Source organism: Podarcis vaucheri (assembly GCF_965113315.1).
Source record: "Podarcis vaucheri genome assembly, chromosome: 10".
Taxonomy (NCBI): domain Eukaryota; kingdom Metazoa; phylum Chordata; class Lepidosauria; order Squamata; family Lacertidae; genus Podarcis; species Podarcis vaucheri.
The window spans coordinates 65,314,135-65,327,799 of NC_138748.1; positions in this window are offsets into that span (position 1 = coordinate 65,314,135).

A 13,665-nucleotide genomic window follows, 5' to 3' on the forward strand; every position below is an offset into this window, starting at 1 on the left:
ACCTGAAGCACTATTTATGGGTTAGCGGAGTCTGTAACCTGAAGCGTATGTAACCCTAGGTACCACTGTATAATAACCCTACTCTTGAGTGCCGTTGATATAGAAATAATCTACTATGTAGGGTTGTTGTGAAAATCAGTTGTGGGGCAGGCAGGACAAGTTAATGAATGCTTCCCCACTGAGGAAGGTTGGACTAAAAATGTAATAAGCAAATTTAGCAAGAAGCGGAGTCATGGTTTGGGATGAAACAGGGGTGGAAGTGGGGTCAACAAGGGTGTTACTAAAGAGGTGGGTTAACACTGTTCGCAAGGATGGGGGTACAGCTCCTTCCTGACCCCCTGAGGCAATCAACTTAAGCCTTGAAGCATGAGATTTGATTACACTTTATCGTTGCTTTATCTTCCATAGTGACAAATGCTATTAACAGCCGCGCAGCAACTTATTCACGGTGAACAATATAACAATAATACCTATACCCGGGTTAACCATGCAGGAAATGTCACTTGCAAATTATCATTTCCAATTATCCAGTATTAATTTAAGGGACACAGTTATCAGTCCGGTTACAATATTCTTTTCATTATATGACCTTCTCTGTTCAAGAAAAGATGGCTTGCTTGCTTTATTTCACTGGTGTGTGTGCACGCGAGAGAGTTACTTTTTTCCTTTTTTTAAAAAAAAGAGCACAATGTTAATACAGATCGCTGTGTTCTTTTCCCAGAAATAGTTCCTCACTAATTTAGGAGATTTTATTCCCCCACCCCATCCCCACCCCATCCCCACCCCAAAAAAAAGCTATTTATTTAATTATCAGAAATAGTTTTTAGCATAGGTGTAAAAATTTATGGGTGGAAACCAACAACAAGGTGTTTTGCAGCATAAAACCCAATTCAATAAAATAACAGTAACACTGCCGGCTATTCAAAGTTCAGCAGACCAAATGCTAAGGAAAGGCAGTGTAGAGTAGTGGTTAGTGTTGGACTAGGACCTGGGAGACCAGGGTTCAAATCTACACTCAGCCATGAAGCTCATTGGGTGGCCTTGGGCCAGTCACCAATTTTCTGCCTAACCTACCTGGAAGGGCTGTGGTGGGGATTAAATGAGGAGGCAGACCATGTGCTTCCCTGGCTGTAGAATGCCTTCCCTTGTGAGGACCACCTGTCTCCATCATTACTGAGCTTCAGGAGGAAATGGAAAGCATCCATGTTCGTCAAGGCATTTGATGTCTGAAGAATCCCATTCCTGGCATCCCGACAATAATCGGAGTAAGAATGTCTCTGGCTGCTTATAGAATGATTTTAGATGTTTCTAACTGTACTTGTTTGTAGAATGTTTTGAATTATTATTATTGTTATTAGAATTTATATACCACCCAATACCCGGTCCACAGAAAAGATCAACCACAATATATATAATCAAAATAAAAACAACAATCCAATAACACCGTCCTAAAAAAGAGCCACATTTTTAAAGGGTATAGGACAGGCTTCCTCAACCTCGGCCCTCCAGCCGTTTTCAGACTACAATTCCCATCATCCCTGACCACTGGTCCTCCTAGCTAGGGATCATGGGAGTTGTAGGCCAAAAACATCTGGAGGGCCGAGGTTGAGGAAGCCTGGTATAGGATGTCAATCAGGTCAACCAAAGGCCTGGTTAAAAAGAAACGTTTTTGCCTGGTGCCTAAAGGTGTATAATGAAGGTACCAGGCGAACTTCCCTGGGGAGAGTATCCCACAGATGGGGAGCCACTGCAGAGAAGGCAGCGCATTTGAAAATGTTGCTGTATTTTCATTTTAGATTGGTGCATCCACCTGCCGACCTGAGCATCTTGGGAAAGATAGGTGGGATATAAATTCAACAACAACAACAACAACAACAATAATAATAATAATAATAATAATAATAATAATAATAATTTATTATTTATACCCCACCCATCTGGCTGGATTTCCCCAGCCACTCTGGGAGGCTTCGAACAGAATATTAAAATACAATAGTCTATTAAACATTAAAAACTTCCCTAAAGAGGGCTACCTTCAGATGTCTTCTAAAAGTCTGATAGTTGTTCTTCTCTTTGACATCTGACAGGAGGGCGTTCCACAGGGCGGGTGCCACTACCGAGAAGGCCCTCTGCCTGGTTCCCTGTAACTTGGCTTCTCGCAGTGAGGGAACCGCCAGAAGGCCCTCGGCACTGGACCTCAATAAATAATGAAAAAAGAAATTCAGGCTCTGAGCCTTAGTAATAAATTAGATGGCGACGATATTGTTTTGGGGCTGGGAGGAGGGACTGCTACATTCTGAATTCTTTCAACAAGCATAAGCTCATTTGTGGTTACTGGGCTCGGAGCGATTACTCCTGCAAGCAGACCCGGCTGTGTCGTACAAGCAAACCACGTGCTCCTCTGCTCCTTCTTCCTCCCCCCTCCCCCTTTCAGTTTGTGGCTGGCTCTGTGTTTAACGCAAAGAAAGGAGTTAACAAAACAAAGCAAAATTGAATGACTGCATCACACCTTGAAGGAGATGAGGAAGCCAGATAAGGAGCTCTGGGTGTTTATCTTTGACAGCCATTATAATACGGAATTAGATAGAAATGTAATGAAATCCCTCTGATGACATATTCTCCACAGACACACGCACACACTTTCTCTTTGTAATAGCAGTTGGCTGAGGAGCTGGCAAGGCGAGGAGATGAGGCTGGGAAATGGTGACCGCTGCCCAGAAGCCCCTTAAAAGGAAGGGGGCTGCAGTCAGCAAGAAAAAGTCGGACACCTGTCTTGAATTACCACATGGCTGTGGAGTTGACATTTTTGGTCAAACAAAATAAAAGACAATTTGAGGGACACACTTTCATGACACCAAACCCTTCCCCCCCTTTGTGGAGGGGTGGTTCCCCACATTCGGCCTCCCTCTCCCCCCTGGTCTTGCTCTCCCCCCCCGACTTATGTAGACAGGCAGGGGCAGGGGTAGACGGCCAGTTCACATGGGCAACTGGACCTGCAGTTCCAGTCTCTCGCCCATGCTGGCAGCGGAAGAGACTTGAGCACAGAAGAGGAGGGAGGGAGGAGAAAGAGAAGTCAGGTCAGGGTGGCGAGGGGGTAAAGGTAAAGGACCCCTGGACAGTTAAGTCCAGTCAAAGGCTACTACAGTCATACCTCGGGTTACAGACTCTTCTGGTTGCATTTTGGGGGGGCTACGGACCGCCGAAACCCAGAAGTACCGGAACGAGTTATTTCCAGGTTTCAGCAATCGAGCATGCGCAGAAGCGCCGAATCACAACCCCTGCGTGCCCAGACGCGCCGCTGCGGGTTGCAAACATGCATCCCACATGCATCACGTCCGCAACCCGAGCTTCCACTGTATGGGGTTGTGGCGCTCATCTCGCTTTCAGGCCAAGGGAGTCCACAGACAGCTTTCCAGGTCATGTGGCCAGCATGACTAAACCGCTTCTGGCGCAACGGGACACCGTGATGGAAGCCAGAACGCACGGAAACGCTGTTTACCTTCCCGCCACAGTGGTACCTTACTTGCACTGGCATGCTTTCAAACTGCTAGGTTGGCAGGAGCTGGAACAGAGCCATGGGAGCTCACCCTGTTGTGGGGATTTGAACCGCTGACCTTCCAATCAGCAAGCCCAAGAGGCTCAGTGGTTTAGACCACAGCACCACCCACGGAAGGGGCCAAGCGGCGGTGGACCCACACCATGCTAGACCGGAGTGCGGCAGCTGAGGAGGAGCACCAGTGAGAGGGAATGAAGGAGAGGACGAAGGAAAGAGAGGAGGTTGCTCCTTCCCTCTTCTCTTTATTGCCACTTGTGCCAGGACAGGCTCTTTGGCAACCACGCTAACTGTGACACAACCGCCATTTTGTGCTGACCGAACTCGACTACAGGAAAAAGGGCATCCCGTTTGAACTCCAAACAGGACAGGGGTTACAGGATGGGGTGATCCCATTTTTCTAGGGACGAGTACCAACCCTATTTGGCTGCAACCTTTATTAAACAATTACAATTCATCAATAATTTCTCTGAGCAAACAGTTGGGAGGGACCAGGACGGCTCTCCTCCACCCAATGAGTAGTTCTGGGAAGCTCACCTCAGAAAAGGAGATTGCAGAGCAGGAAAAGGTTCAAAAAAGGGGGGAACCCAGAGGAGCTGTAGCAATTCCCCTATGCGGAATACCAGTAAAATGGACATGTGGTGCTTTTTCCATGTTTGCTTCTGGCCATCTGTCAAGGATGCTTTAGCTGAGATTCCTGCATTGCAGGGGGTTGGACTAGGTGACCCCCAGGGTCCTTTCCAATTCTACAATTCTATGATTCCATGGCCCTGCCTAACACTGGTTCTTAGCCCTCAGAAAGCTGGCGAAAAGGGAACGTGGCACCAAAAAGAGGTTCCCTACCCATAGAAAGGGAAGAAATGGAGGCAAGTGAGAGATTTTACTTTCTTGGGCTCCATGATCACTGCAGATGGTGACAGCAGTCACGAAATTAAAAGACTTCTTGGGAGAAAAGCAATGACAAACCTAGACAGCGTCTTAAAAAGCAGAGACATCACCTTGCCAACAAAAGCCCGTATAGTTAAAACTATGGTTTTCGCAGTAGTGATATATGGAAGTGAGAGCTGGACCATAAAGAAGGCTGATCACCGAAGAATTGATGCTTTTGAATTATGGTGCTGGAGGAGACTCTTGAGAGTCCCATGGACTGCAAGAAGATCAAACCTCTCCATTCTGAAGGAAATCAGCCCTGAGTGCTCACTGGAAGGACAGATCCTGAAGCTGAGGCTCCAATACTTTGGCTACCTCATGAGAAGAGAAGACTCCCTGGGAAAGACCCTGATGTTGGGAAAGATGGAGGGCACAAGGAGAAGGGGACGACAGAGGACGAGATGGTTGGACAGTGTTCTCAGAGCTATGAACATGAGTTTGACCAAACTGCAGGAGGCAGTGGAAGATGGGAGTGCCTGGCGTGCTCTGGTCCATGGGGTCACGAAGAGTCAGGCACGACTAAACAACTAAACAACAACACCCATATTTTATTACCAGAGCAGTCCACTAAAAGGTTTTGTCTTCTGCCTCTCCCTGTGTGAAAAATGGGTTGGGGTGGCAAGCAGAAAAAGCTGCTGTAAGCAGCCAACGCAGCCTTTGTACCTTTCTCCTAGTAAGATTTTGGCACATCCAAAGTTCTGAACAAGAATTACGATCGTATGTTAATTAAGACTCCTATCGATGCTTTAAAGTCATTTTTTAACCTGCGTTTCATGGTGAGATTGAACAGGCTTTGAAGAGACCGTCTGGCAGAGCCACAAATACTGAAATGCGGGGAGGTGGTTCAGCGTCATTTGCTGATATAATGGCAGAAAGGTTTAATGTTCTGGCTAAGTGGAGAAGGAACAGTTCCTCCCGGCCTTGAAATCTGTTGGAGGGTTAACCTAATGAGAGCGCAAAAGGGTAAAGTGAGTCTCATGTGCAAAGATATCAAACTGTTACGTTGTTGTGTGCCCAAACAGATATGAGCCCTGCACAAAAGTCCCTGGAACATAAAGGCTGAAGTGACAGCTGGAAAAACCTGGCCAGGAATGAATGACTTGTACCCACAAGTCACCCGACGACAGTTACCTCTTGCAGCGAGGACAGAGGGGGCATGGCTCAGTGATAGGGCACTTGCCTTGCACACAGAAGGTCCCAGATTCAATCCTTGGCATCACCCTTCTGCAATCCTGGACAGCTGCTGTTGGCAGGGGAATTGATTGATTGATTGATTGATTGATTGATTGATTGACTGATTGATTACATTTATATAGCCATTTTCCTCCAAGCAGCTCAGGGTGACAGACATTACTGAACTGGACTGTTCCTCAAAAGCAGGAATCAGCGTGTTTTTACATCTTTTTACATGAGTAGAATGTGTGCTTTTATTTAAAACGCATCTCTGGGTTATTTGTGGGGCATAGGAATTTGTTCATTTCCCCCCAAAAAAATATAGTCTGGCCCCCCACAAGGACTGAGGGACAGTGGACTGGCCCCCTGCTGAAAAAGTTTGTTGACCCCTGCTCATAAGGCTTGAACATACTCAGCTCACTCAATCATTCCTCATATGGCTTTGTTTCCAGACCCTTGATCATTTTGGTTGTCCTCCTCTGCACACATTCCAGCTTGTCAATATCCTTCTTAAACTGCGGCACCCAGAATTGGACACAGTATTCCAGGTGTGGTCTGACCAAGGCAGAATAGAGCGGTACTGTTACTTCCCTTGATCTGGACACTAGACTTCTGTGGATGCAGCCTAGAATAGCGTTAGCTTTTTGGCTGCTGCATCACACAGTTGACTCATGTTAAGCTTGCAGTCCACCAAGACGCCTAGATCCTTTCCACATGTACTACTGGCAAGCCAGGTATCCCCCCCCATCTTATACTTGTGCAGCTGGTTCTTCCTGCCTAAGTGCAGAACATTACCTTTGTCCCTATTGAAATACATTTTGTTAGTTTGGGCCAAGTTCTCCAATCTGTTAAAGTCATGTTGAATCTCGATTCTGTCTTCTGTAGCATTAGCCACCTCTCCCAGTTTTGTGTCATCTGCATATTGCATGAGTATCCCCTCAATTCCTTCATTTGCACTTTCCAATGTCATCTGCAACTATAGGGGTACATGGCCCCATCTGCATGAATCCCCCTACAAGTCTCAGTAGAATGGCAAAACCAGCATTTTGCATTACTTGGATCTGTACATGGAAACAAAGGGATCTCCAGGTTGCCAAATGGCAATATTCAACGGTGTTGTTCCCAAAAGGGAAGGACCCAAATTTGATTATTTTCCAAAAGAACAAAGTAATTACACTTGAATTATGGTGCTGGAAGAGACTCTTCAGAGTCCCATGAACTGCAAGAAGATCAAACCTATCCATTCTTAAGGAAATCAGCCCTGAGTGCTCACTGGAAGGACAGATCCTGAAGCTGAGGCTCCAATACTTTGGCCACCTCATGAGAAGAGAAGACTCCCTGGAAAAGACCCTGATGTTGGGAAAGAATGAGGGCACAAGGAGAAGGAGACGACAGAGGACGAGATGGCTGGATAGTGTTCTCGAAGCTACTAGCATGAGTTTGATCAAACTGCGGGAGGCAGTGGAAGACAGGAGTGCTCGGCGTGCTCTGGTCCATGGGGTCACGAAGAGTCGGACACGACTAAACAACAACACAATTACATTTGATCTCCAAAACTGCAAAACAACTGACAGGAGCCGGAGTCCAGGAATGTCTAGGTGACCACAAATTCCCCATCCCTGACTTAACACCACTGTGGTCCCTCTTACTGCCACCCTGAGCTGCTTCAGGAAGAAGGACAGGATATAAATTCCATAAATAAAATTATTATTATCAGCCACTTGCATCTCTCAGTCAAAGCAGAAAGATTTATCCGGAAAGTCTTGATCACTGAAATTCAAGATCATGTTTCCAACTGGGAGAAAACCTGTGATGAACTTTGAGGGGGAAACGAAAGATATTTCTAAGAGACACTTTTTAAATATATATATATTCTGTAAGAGAAACTTCCCCACCCAGAGAAGGAACTTGTGTATCCCCAACCTAGATAGTTGCTGGCTGCCATTTATTTGGGAGGAGATGGAGCCTCAAATGCATTTCAGATGACTTTTTTATTTTTCATTTCTACTCTCCAATGCCCTCCTTCCGACAATCATTTGATTTCCCCATTGTTCCACTGAAAACACAATGATTTTCCCCTTGGTAGGGCTTCTTGAAATAAACAAAGCCCTAATCCAGACCTATCCTGGCCTTGATAATGAGTAATATCAGCAGCAAAGCCAAAGTCCTGAGGACTCCTTCTGTTTCTTCCCTAAGGAAAGGCAAAGGAATCTGGCAGGCTATTCTCTCCAACAGGCGAGAAGAGTTGCAGATGTAAGTAGGAAAACTAGATTTCACACAGTGGATTAAGAGCTATCCCCAGTGTGCAACTGAAGGGCATGAGTTGGCATTGCCTCTCTTCACAAACAAACCTTGCATTTCTTGCTTCTTTTTCTATGCCATAAGGATTTTGCATAGAGCTGAACCAATATAGCACGTCGACGTCCAGGGTGCTCCTGCAGGGAGAAGGATCAAACCTGCTCCCTCAAGAGACCTGGGCTGAGAGAGAAACATAGGCAAACGTCATGGGTGGCTCCAGGGAACATTCCTCAGAGACGAAGGAAAGAGCAAGGAAGAGCCAGAGTGTGAGAGGTGAGAATGGAGTGGAAAATTATCCTTGCTGGCACGCTGATTTTCTACTTATATCATTGGCCAAACGTCTAGTAGGGCGAAACAGGAAGTGGCCTCTCCAGACAACGGAACGACTCTGCTTTTCTCATCTCTGCCACTGCGATCTCTTGGGTGATATGGACGCTGTTAGGCAGTTGAATGCGCATGCGTACTCCATCTGTTTCTCTCCCTGCCACCCTTCAGCAGCCATGCGCACCCACACTACGCCACTGAGTGGGTCTCCTGTTGCCAGACTGATCATTTGATGTGCTAGGAAGAAGAAGAAGAAGAAGAAGAGTTTGGATTTGATATCCCGCTTTATCACTACCCGAAGGAGTCTCAAAGCGGCTCACATTCTCCTTTCCCTTCCTCCCCCACGACAAACACTCTGTGAGGTGAGTGGGGCTGAGAGACTTCATAGAAGTGTGTCTGGCCCAAGGTCACCCAGCAGCTGCATGTGGAGGAGCGGGGAATCGAACCCGGTTCCCCAGATTACGAGTCCACCGCTCTTAACCACTACACCACACTGCGAGAGCTCAGCTGATCTGAACAAGGCGGCTGAAAAATGGCTGCATGGGAAATATGCGTGAGCATGTGCAAATGGGCGCATGGGAGATTGTAAGGTGGCCCCACACACCCTCGACCTCTCCCACCGCTGCCTTGTGGCCCCTGAAAATTTAAGGAAGGATGGTAGTGGCCCTTGGGCTGAAAAAGGCCAGCCATCCCTGGTTCAGGGAGAAAGCTGATGAGTACTTTTAAAGGATTGTGGGAAAGCTCAATGAGAACTCTAGGACCCGGTCTAAAGAAGTTGGAAACTACAGTGGTACCTCGGGTTACAAACACCTCGTGTTACAAACGCTTCAGGTTACAAACTCCGCTAACCCGGAAGTAGTACCTCAGGTTACGAACTTTGCCCCAGGATGAGAACGGAAATCGTGCGCCGGTGGCGCGGTGGCAGCTGGAGGCCCTATTTGCAAAAGTGCGCCTCAGGTTAAGAACAGTTTCGGGTTAAGAACGGACCTCCGGAATGAATTAAGTTCATAACCTGAGGTACCACTGTATCATCATTTTTAATAAAGCACAAGAAATTTACTAACTTCTGTTCAAAAATTATAAACAATACAGTCCCTGACTACAGACTTACAATCTAATAGGTGTGGCACAAAAGGAAAAGATGGTTGAGGAGGGAAGAGGGAAACAAACTCATGTACCAGTTCTTCGATTTACCCTGTCATTCTTACAATAGATTGTTAGCAGTGAACATCGCTAAAGACAACATTGGCAATCTTCACAGAACTTTAGCCTAATGGTTGCCATCAATTTGAGTTGAATTAATTTTACAATGAAATGGTTTTAATAATAATAATAATAATAATAAAAAATTTTATTTATATCCCGCCCTCCCCAGCCAAAGCCGGGCTCAGGGCGGCTAACAACACTAAAATAGTGCAACATTATAAAAACATCATAAGAATTAATTAAAATCAGAATTGATGGCAACCATAAACTAAAGTATTGTAAAGATTGCCAAAGGAGGGAGTCAGGCTGTGCCCTAACCAAAGGCCTGGTGGAACAGCTCTGTCTTGCAGGCTCTGCGGAAAGATGTCAAGTCCTGCAGGGCCCTTGTCTCTTGTGACAGAGCGTTCCACCAGGTTGGAGCCGCAGCCGAAAAAGCCCTGGCTCTAGTTGAGGCCAGCCTAACCTCTCTGAGGCCTGGGACCTTTACCGTAAGTTCCTCTGTGGGGCATACCAGGAGAGGCGGTCCCGTAGAATGTTTAGAATGTTGTACTATTTTATTGTTGTTAGCCGCCCTGAACCCGGCTTCGGCTGGGGAGGGCGGGATATAAATAAAATTTATTATTATTTATTATTATTAACATATTGATGGGAAAGAGATGGGTGGATGGCGAGGACACTAACCTGATGGCAATAATTTCTTTTTTAAAATCCATCCCATTAAGTGAGTGTGCGTGTGTGTGTCTGAGGTCTGTGCCCTTCGAAATAAAGTCTACAGCAGTGAATTCCAAACATAGTGACCCCCATACGTAACGTCTCCACATCGTGAAGTCACCCTTTAAATGATATCCAATTTTGTCGGGGGTTGGGGTGAAATCACCGGTGCTTTTCCATTTTGGAAGAATACAAGCCTCTTCGCCATTAAAATAAAAATATTGAAAGGGGTCTTGAGGAACAGCTCAGCATGTTTTAGGGGCTCCCTTGAGGACTGTGCTGTGGCTGTGTAACAGTCTAATAGCCTTGTGTTAAATAAACACACGCGCACAGCATTAAAGAGTTGCCTTTGTTGGAGAGTGCAGGAATTGGTGAAATACAGGCTGTGTGTGATGCTGCCTTGCATGGCAGAGTCAGAACATTAATAATAATAATAATAATAATAATAATAATAATAATAATAATAATAATAATGTATTATTTATACCCCGCCCATCTGGCTGAGTTTCCCCAGCACGCTGGGCGGCTTCCAATCGAGTGTTAAAAACAATACAGCATTAAATATTGAAAACTTCCCTAAACAGGGCTGCCTTCAGATGTCTTTTAAATAGAAGATGGCTGCTTATTTCCTTCACAGCTGAAGGGAGGGCGTTCCACAGGGCAGGTGCAACTACCGAGAAGGCCCTCTTTCTGGTTCCCTGTAACCTCACTTCTCACAATGAGGGAACCGCCAGAAGGCCCTCCGCGCTGGATCTCAGTGTCCGGGTTGAACGATGGGGGTGGAGACCCCCCTTTGGGTCTACAGGACCGAGGCTGTTTAGGGCTTTAAAGGTCAGCACCAACACTTTGATTTGTGCTCGGAAACATACTGGGAGCCAATGCAGATCTCTCAGGACCAGTGTTATGTGGTCCCGGTGGCCACTCCCAGTCACCAGTCTAGCTGCCACATTCTGGATTAATTGCAGTTTCCGGGTCACCTTCAAAGGTAGCCCCACATAGAGCGCATTGCAGTAGTCCAAGTGGGAGATAACTAGAGCATGCACCACTCTGGCGAGACAGCCTGTGGGCAGGTAGGGTCTCATCTAGAGTAGGACAGTTCACACTGACACGGAGCAGCTCTTGAGCAGGGAGGAGGGAGGAGAAAATCCTTCAGAAGAACATTTGCAGATGACACCAAACTGGGAGGGCTTGCTAATGCTGCAGAAGAGAGAATCAGGATTCAAAATGACTTTAACAGATTGAAGAGCTGGGCCCAAACTAACAAAATGTATTCCAATAGGGATAAATGTCAGATTCTACACTTGGGAAGGAAGAAACAGATGCACCAATGTAAGATGGGGGATACCTGGCTTGCGAAAAGGGTCTAGGAGTCTTAGTGGACCACAAGCTTAACATGAGTCAACAGTAGCACCTTGGAGACCAACTAAGTTTGTTATTGGTATGAGCTTTTGTGTGCATGCACACTTCTTCAGATACTTCAGAGGCACACGAAAGCTCATACCAATAACAAACTTAGTTGGTCTCTAAGGTGCTACTGGAAGGATTTTGTTTGTTTGTTTGTTTCGACTACAGCAGACCAACACGGCTACCTACCTGTAACTAAGAGTCAACAGTGTGATGCAGCAGCAAAAACAGCTCATGTGATCATGTTCATCAACAGAAGTCTAGTGTCCAGATCTAGGGAAGTCATAGCACCACTCTATTCTGCCTTGATCAGACCACACCTGGAATACTGTGTCCAGTTGTTCCGGGCACCACAATTTAAGAAGGATGTTGACAAGTCAAACATATGCAGAGGAGGGCGACTGAGAGAGTCTGGAAACTGGAATTATTGAGGGAACTGAGTATGTTTAGCCTGGTAAAGAGGAGACTGAGAGGAGATATGCTAGCTATAATCTGGGCTCTCACATGGAAGCTACAGCAAGTTTGTTTTCTCCTGCTCCAGAGGGTAGCACCTGAACCATGGATTCCACTTGCAAGAAAGGAGATTCCACTAAACATCAGGAAGAACTTCCTGACAGAAAGAGCTGTTTGCCCTGTTTAGGGAAGCTTTTAATGTTTGAGGCATTACTGTATTTTAATATTGTGTTGGAAGCCGCCCAGAGTGGCTGGGGAAACCCAGCCAGATGGGCGGGGTATAAATAATAAATTATTATTATTATTAGTAGTAGTAGTAGTAGTAGTAGTAGTAGTAGTACAGAGGAACGGACTCCCTTGGGAGTTGGTGGACTCTCCTCCATTGGAAGTTTTTAAGCAGAGGTTGAAGGCCATCTGTCATGGATGCTTTAGCTGAGATTCCTGCATTGCCAGGGGGTTGGACTAGATGACCCTTGGGGTCCCTTCCAACTCTATAATTCTATGAACATAAGAAGTGTCTTCTGGATCAGGCCAGTGGGCCATCTACTCCAGCAGGCTTCTTCTTTTCTAACATCCTCCAACCTCTGGGAACAAGGGAGGCTGTGAGAGGGACCCTTAAGCCTTTCCACGGTAAGAATTCCCCCTTGTAGGGCAGATGGATTCCTTACCTGCTCCAGAGGGTCACGTCGAGGCTGTGTGTTGGGAGGAGCAGCTACCGCCAAGCCTTTTCTGTCAGTTGAAACTACAAAGAGACCTCACAGACAGCCTTATCCGTTCTTGTTAAAAAGTTCGGTTGGGAACAGCAGGTAGAAGCAGTAGTTTGGGTTTCACTCTCCCCAGCCGCAAAGGCGCTAAAAATAGATGGCCGCGAATGGGGCTTTCAGCACAAACCCTTTTGGCTTCATTTCCAAGCTCTTTATTTTGCTGCTTTTTTTTTCTTTTTCCTTCCACCCACACAAACATTTTCATGTCACCATGCTCACAGAGACCTACATTTTCCACAGCATGAAGGAGGAGGAGGAGGAGGAGGAGGAGATAGAAAAAAATGAGTGATCTGTCAGGGATTCTTTCGTTGTGGTTCCTGCACTGCAAGGAGTTAGACTAGATGACTCCTGGGGTCCCCTCCACCTCTACGATTTTATGATTCTGTGAAGGGGAAGGGGTTTTGTACATCGGCCATGTAAACATGGGCCCCGGATGCACTATGCATTGAAAGCACTATGATTTCACTTTAGACAGTCATACCTTGCTGTATGAAGGGACGCGAGTGGCGCTGTGGATTAAACCACAGAGCCTAGGACTTGCCAATCAGAAGATCGGTGGTTCGAATCCCCACGACAGGGTGAGCTCCTGTTGCTCGGTCCCTGCTCCTGCCAACCTAGCAGTTCGAAAGCACGCTCTGGCGGGAAGGTAAACGGCATTTCCGTGCGCTGCTCTGGTTCGCCAGAAGCGGCTTAGTCATGCTGGCCACATGACCCGGAAGCTGTACGCCGGCTCCCTCGGCCAATAAAGCTAGATGAGCGCCGCAACCCCAGAGTCGGTCACGACTGGACCTAAAGGTCAGGGGTCCCCTTACCTTTACCTTTACCTTCCTGTAAAATGTAGTTTGCTAA